At 43.8% G+C, this 6,147-nt stretch overlaps 1 long non-coding RNA gene across 1 annotated transcript; it reads right to left on the bottom strand.

Moving 5' to 3' along the window:
• Positions 1-234: 234 nt before the first annotated feature.
• LOC142570202 (uncharacterized) lies at positions 235-4,686 on the bottom strand. The gene is made up of 3 exons (XR_012825657.1): positions 4,574-4,686; positions 3,009-3,050; positions 235-429 (listed from the first exon to the last, which is right to left on the bottom strand). It is a non-coding gene; the product is annotated as an uncharacterized LOC142570202 (long non-coding RNA).
• Positions 4,687-6,147: the final 1,461 nt, after the last annotated feature.

Consider the following 6,147-nt stretch of genomic DNA (forward strand, 5'->3'; position numbering starts at 1 on the left):
AAAAACTTTCGGCAGTGAAGGCAGCTTTTAAATTTTAGAAGCATTTGAGTATGGCGGCATTAGGCACTTAAGATCACATGAACAGTCATTCCAAATAGTAGGCTATTGTCGCACACAACTGCACACACGGGCTACTTGAAAGTCGTTTGTTATGCCAATGGTAAGTTCATAATTTTAGAAAAAAAATGTAAATGTAAAAATGCAACCGGAAAGTATATATGGTACTTGCCTATAACAGCACTGACCCTGGTGGGGTCAAGAGCCTTTTGCCCCTTGGTGTTATTTCCAAAGCCCAAATGGCCCATGAGCTCCTCTGTGAACACATGGTGAAGCAAGGCCCTTGTGAACGTTCCTGGTCCACCATGGCGGGCCATGGTAAGCCGTGCCAGGATAACTTTCTCAATGTGCACTCCTACAACCTATGTGAACCTGCATGTTTAAGTAAGTGTTAGCAAAACAGTTTTAAGCCTTTCAAGCACATTCACACAACAGCCCTACTGCAAATAAATTACAAAAGTACCTGTTGCAAATGCAGAATGCTAAACTTGACTTCTTATTAGCTTCTTATGCTGTCTGGATGCCACATGTTTCAGAAAAACAATCCAGCACAAACAATAATAATAAACCAAAGTATCCAAACATCTAGTACTTGAAAAAGGGGAGTACCAGCGAAACACAAATGACACGCACACAAGGAAACGGCATTAGACACGGACGGACGTTGGGACAGGCCAGCGTCCGTCCCTGTCTTACGCCTTTTCCATGTGTGTGCGTCCTTTCTTTTGCTGGTACCCCCCTTCTTCAAGTTCATCATGCACCATAGCCCAAGAGCTTGCGCTAATGCACATCTAGTACTATTTATTGTGAATACCATTCTTAGGATACTTCATATTTTCAGGTGTTTGTCTCTATTTTCCCATCCATTTGTGTCAATAGGTAGCCCATGGTCTAATGGGGAGATTGGGCTGCTATGTTGAGGGAAGAGTTCAAAATCAACTGTCGGAACAGCTTGGGTGACTGGGTATGCGACCCTGGGCACATGCCACTTTTCAATGAATCTCTTTCATGCTATCTTGGGCAACTGCTGCTGCTTGTGTTGGCAAGCAGCATTAGGAGCTTGAAGAGGGACATGATTGTCGATCATTACTAAGATTACCATTACACATCACGTTCGCTTGCTGTGCTCCAGAATAGTGAGATTCCACTCCACCGTATGAAATGTACATAAGCCGCAAGGGCAGTATGTGCCAACCAACACCTCAATTAAATTAATCGACTCGCAAAGCACAGGCTGCACAAGATCACGGGGTGAACTCAAGTTTTTGGACAGTCAGTTGACGTCCATGTCAGGGACCTCTAGGAGACTCTGTCATTTCCTCGATGTGCATCATCGTGCCGTCACACATTGTATTACAATTCTGTCTGTCTCATTGTACCAACGTTCTAATAGTCATCACATATCACCACAATTCAAAATATAGACACTTATATCTACTGTTTATTTAATCCTTATGGAGAATACTTTGAGCACAAGTTTTTGCTGAGATCATGAATTCTACAGCTTAAAGGAGCACTAAAGTAAAATTAAATAAATTAAATTCTGCCGTTCTAAGTGCCAAAATGACAATATGATGTTTAGGCACGCCATAGTGGGGAACTCTGGATTAATCAGGCTGCACGGTACATGGGCAGTTTTGTATTTCCCTTCTATCAAAATGCAGTTTGATCCTGTGACCTCGTGCTTAGCGGCACTGTGCCAACACCCCTAAGCAACTACGGTGAAAGAACTAAAGAGAAAAATTATTTTAGATGTATCTGTAAATGACCTTCCTACAATTCCAGAGATTCACTCGTACTGTGAAGGGGCTGAGTAAACTGTAAAAGCAGCAAGAGGAAAGATTGGTGGCAGTGCTGCCTTGAAGTTACCACCCCAACTTGCTGTGACGTCATGGATTTTGATGCTGTCTGTTCAGGTGCAGCAATTTTTTTCACAAATAAAGATGCTCTTCATCGTATTCCAAAAACCCAAAATAATAAGCGTCAGGAAGTTTTACAGAACCAATACAGCCCAAGTTTGAAAAAAATACTTGGAATCCATGATGTGACAATGAGGTGTCAGCACGAAGATTTTGGGGCGATAGTCAGAAAATTGAAGCTTTAGCTTTATTTTCTCTAATAATCAAGCAACTACCAAGAAATTTACAGAAGTAGATATTTAATACGATGCTTTATTTTAAATTCATTAGGGTGTCATTAGTGTCCCCTTAATACAAAACAAGGAATGCACTTGGCTGCGTAATAGGTCAACGTGCATCACAGGTTCTCATTAAGGTAGGATTATCAGTATGGCAAAGGGCGTGCACTGGCTGCTCCAGAGGGGAGCCGTGCCACTTCCCCTCAACCTCCCAATTTCCAATTTCATCTTAACGAGACATAATGCCAAGGAGGTTCATGCCATGCAGGCTACAGTATGTGGTAACCGGCACTTCACACCGTCCAGCTCGGCATCAATCTTTTGGGAATTTGGCCCTTGAAATGCAGAAAGCCCCGATCACTGCTCGTTCTTCAGCCAACTTTCTCAAAGGGTGCTGCTGTTCTGGTTTGATACCTCTAGCAGTGCACTGCTGTATGACATAGGTCATAATACCTTCGTTCTGGTAAAACTAGAAAGATGTGCACTCATGTAGACCACTAATGTCCACACTAAGTTTCTGAACGCCCCTCTCATATCAGGCATATACACTGAAAAAGGCACATTCTGCGTTTAATATATTCACAAGTGACACTGAAATTCACTCCCAGTCCCGGTGCAGTTGCGAAGTCTTTCAGCTGAGTGCTTAGAGGCACCATGTCTCCTAATGAAGGCACTCTGCAACAACTGACCACTGGGGCAAATGCCTTGCAGTTGCATCAGGAATTTTTTTTTTTCTGCTTCCTGCAATACATTTTCACGGCATCACTGTATTTAATTATGGTGACGCTACAGAATGTATGACCAAAGAATTCACCTTTAGCGTTCCAGCTGGGGCGTCTCCCAGCTCATTTTGAATCTGAAAAAAGATGTCAGTATTAAAACGTGAAGCCACAATGCAGCCAAAGCAACAATCAAAAGAGCTACATGGACCATTAGGCTGACATAAATGGGCGGATACAAATGACTAGTCATTGAATACACTAAAGTGTGGCCGCTCTTGCCAATGGCAGTGCGAGCTTGTCAAACAATTTATTTAACATTCCTCTACTTATTTTAAAAATTATTTCCACGCATCTACTTGACTGTTATGGCCACATAATAAAGGCAGCTCCTTCATATAAAACCACAGTGTTACATTATTTTACTCCCCGTCTACCTGATGCTACTGAAGTTTTGCTTACTCTCAAAGAAAGAATTTCACAGAACTGCTCTTTCGACAAAGCATTATTCCAAGCTTCTGGCAAAGCGTCGTCATTTAGTTCAAAACGATGCGCTCCTCTTTCAATCTGTTCACTCTTTAGTGCTCGGATTCAAAGCAAAAATAGCTTTTCGACATAATTAGCTACTTCTATGGTGACAAGAAACAATGCTACTTATTGGTGTTTATGTTGCCGATAACGTATACATCCCACCTCGAAACACAGTGGGACGACAAGGCAGATATGCCAGGCATCTCGTTCCTTTACCGATTTTAAACCTTTGTTAAATCAATCAGCTACTGAAGTGCGAAAAGTTGCAATTTCACGAAATTACATTATTTTGAATGTTGTAGGACCTAGAGTGCCATCAAATCTGCATTTCCGTGAATGCAAAGAGCGCCTACGCAAAGCCGTTTGGGCGAAGCACTCGATGGCGTCGAACGGTGAAGATGAAAAAAGAAAGTTGAATGCGCGCGAACTGGTAGCAAACAAAACACACGCGGCTGGCAAGGCGTATAACTCGACGATTTCGCAGCACTCTCTGGCATCACCCCTATTGTATCTCACGTATCGCATAGAATCGCATGTATACCCTTGAAATTCTTTATTATTATTGCGCGACAGCCTCCTCTGTGTTTTCCGATCGCGCGAACATCGGCCATGCGGCGTGTCAGGTAGTGCCCTTGACGCACCGCGGAGTCACTCGATCCTGAAGGGAACAGCGCAACAGAATACAATTTCGCCGATCCCACCGCCCCCCGTTTTACAAGCTCGCACACACGCCTTGTACTAGCGTGGCGCAAACGAGATATCTTCGATTACAGTACAGATCGGATGGTTTCATGTCGCATTGTTTTGCGCTCATTAATAAGGCTAACTCAATCGCTGCTCGAACACCGTATCAGAAATCATGGCGTACAACATGCCGTTTTAGCTGGCACCACATAGCTTGCCTTACGTCACCACAAGAGGAGTGTAAAGTTTAACCAGCACAAAACTCCATGTTATATACCACAAATCTAGTGCTGTACAACCAATTCTCGCAACGGAAGGATAGTACTAGGAATGAAAACTAGAAAAGAGGCGCGCGAAAGACACGCACTTGCGCTGACATAATTCCCGCGCTTCCGTTCGACGCGTCGCAATGGACGAACAAGGGGAATTCGAAACACTCACTCACCCTTGATGTCGCTGAGTGGGAGGCGATCATGGCGATCTCCGAGGCAACAAGCCCATAAAAAGCGAGCAACACGCAGGAATATTCCAAAGATGTCACAGCGAAGCACACAAAGAACGCAGAAAACGCTGGGAGCTCACAAGCAAACGGCGTGCACGAACCCGCCGGAATGCGCCAAGCATCAACAGCGCAAACGCGCAATCATACATGTACGCTCATACAAATACACTCTTATATTATCATAAAGTGTACCATTTGATAACAAATTTTGTAGTGTTATGTTATTACTGAAGAATTTTTGCGATTTGCAACTGTCTGAAAGTTTTTTGCTTCGCTTCTTTGATGAACTACTTTCTTTAGCGCAGTAACGCAGTGCACCGGCCGGAGCTAATGGCATGCGCGGGAAAAGGCGCCAAATTCAAACGTCGCAAACACTGTGCTAATTTGTGCGCACAGTTTTCGTCGTTTGGATTTTAAAAAAAAAAGTAATGCGTGCCGCAACCATGCGAACTCATCTATTGACCAGAAAAGTACAGGAACGTCGCTGTTTGTGCTTCTTATTTCGACGTCATGGCAAACTGCAGGCGGTCTGTCGTCCCATTCTTTAAACATTTGCGCGTGTGCTTCTGCGCTGTGCGATTTGTCACCGAGAACGTATAGCAGCGCAGATTGTGCTTGGTGGCCGAGCAGATTCCAAACACATTCGCCAGCACCCCGTCTAGGTCACAGAAAAGAATTTGGCCTCCATGTGAAATATGAGCGTCATGTACATATCGGCCAAGCTTTTCATTTCGTTCTGTAGCGCGCTAACGCACTCTGTAAAAACGATGTTCACTCCGTTCTCCGCCACACCCGCCGTGGTGGCACAGTGGCTGAGGTGTTGCGCTACTAACCCGAGTGCTTGGGATCTAATGCCGGCCGCGGCGGCTGCATTTCGATGGGGGTGAAATGCAGAAACGCCTGTGTACTGTGCGTTCGGTGCAGGTTAAAGGACCCCAGATGGTCAAAATAAATATGGAGTTTCTTACTACGGTGCGGCTCATTATCAAAGCGTGTTTTTGGCAGGTCAAATCCCAGACTTGAATTTTGTTAACGTACTCCGCCACCTTGACCATATTTAACATGGAGGCATGTTGCCGTTTCCTAACACACAGCCAGGCACTGGCCCCTTATAATGGACGCCGATGGAAATGCAGCATGCGTCCAATCATCGGTTGTTTGTCACTACTTGTAGGGACGTTTGTCTTCGCAAACTGCATATATATATATATATATATATATATATATATATATATATATATATATATATATATATATATATATCTGCAGGGTGTTTCTGCTAACTTTAGGCCGAGTGTAAATTCTATGCACTCTAGCTATGACGACGCGACTAAATGCATGCTCCCTTTGGTGTGTAGCGTGTCGCGCTATTTCTGTACTTTGCTTAATTAGCTAATTAGGCAAGCATAATTAGCCAACTTCTGAAGCAAGGAAGCTAGGAAAGAAATTCCAATTAGAAAGTTGCAGAGCAGTTGGCAACACGTCCGAATAAACAGTTTCTGTCTTTCTATCTGTTA

This window comes from Dermacentor variabilis, chromosome 1 (assembly GCF_050947875.1).
Source record: "Dermacentor variabilis isolate Ectoservices chromosome 1, ASM5094787v1, whole genome shotgun sequence".
Taxonomy (NCBI): Eukaryota; Metazoa; Arthropoda; class Arachnida; order Ixodida; family Ixodidae; genus Dermacentor; species Dermacentor variabilis.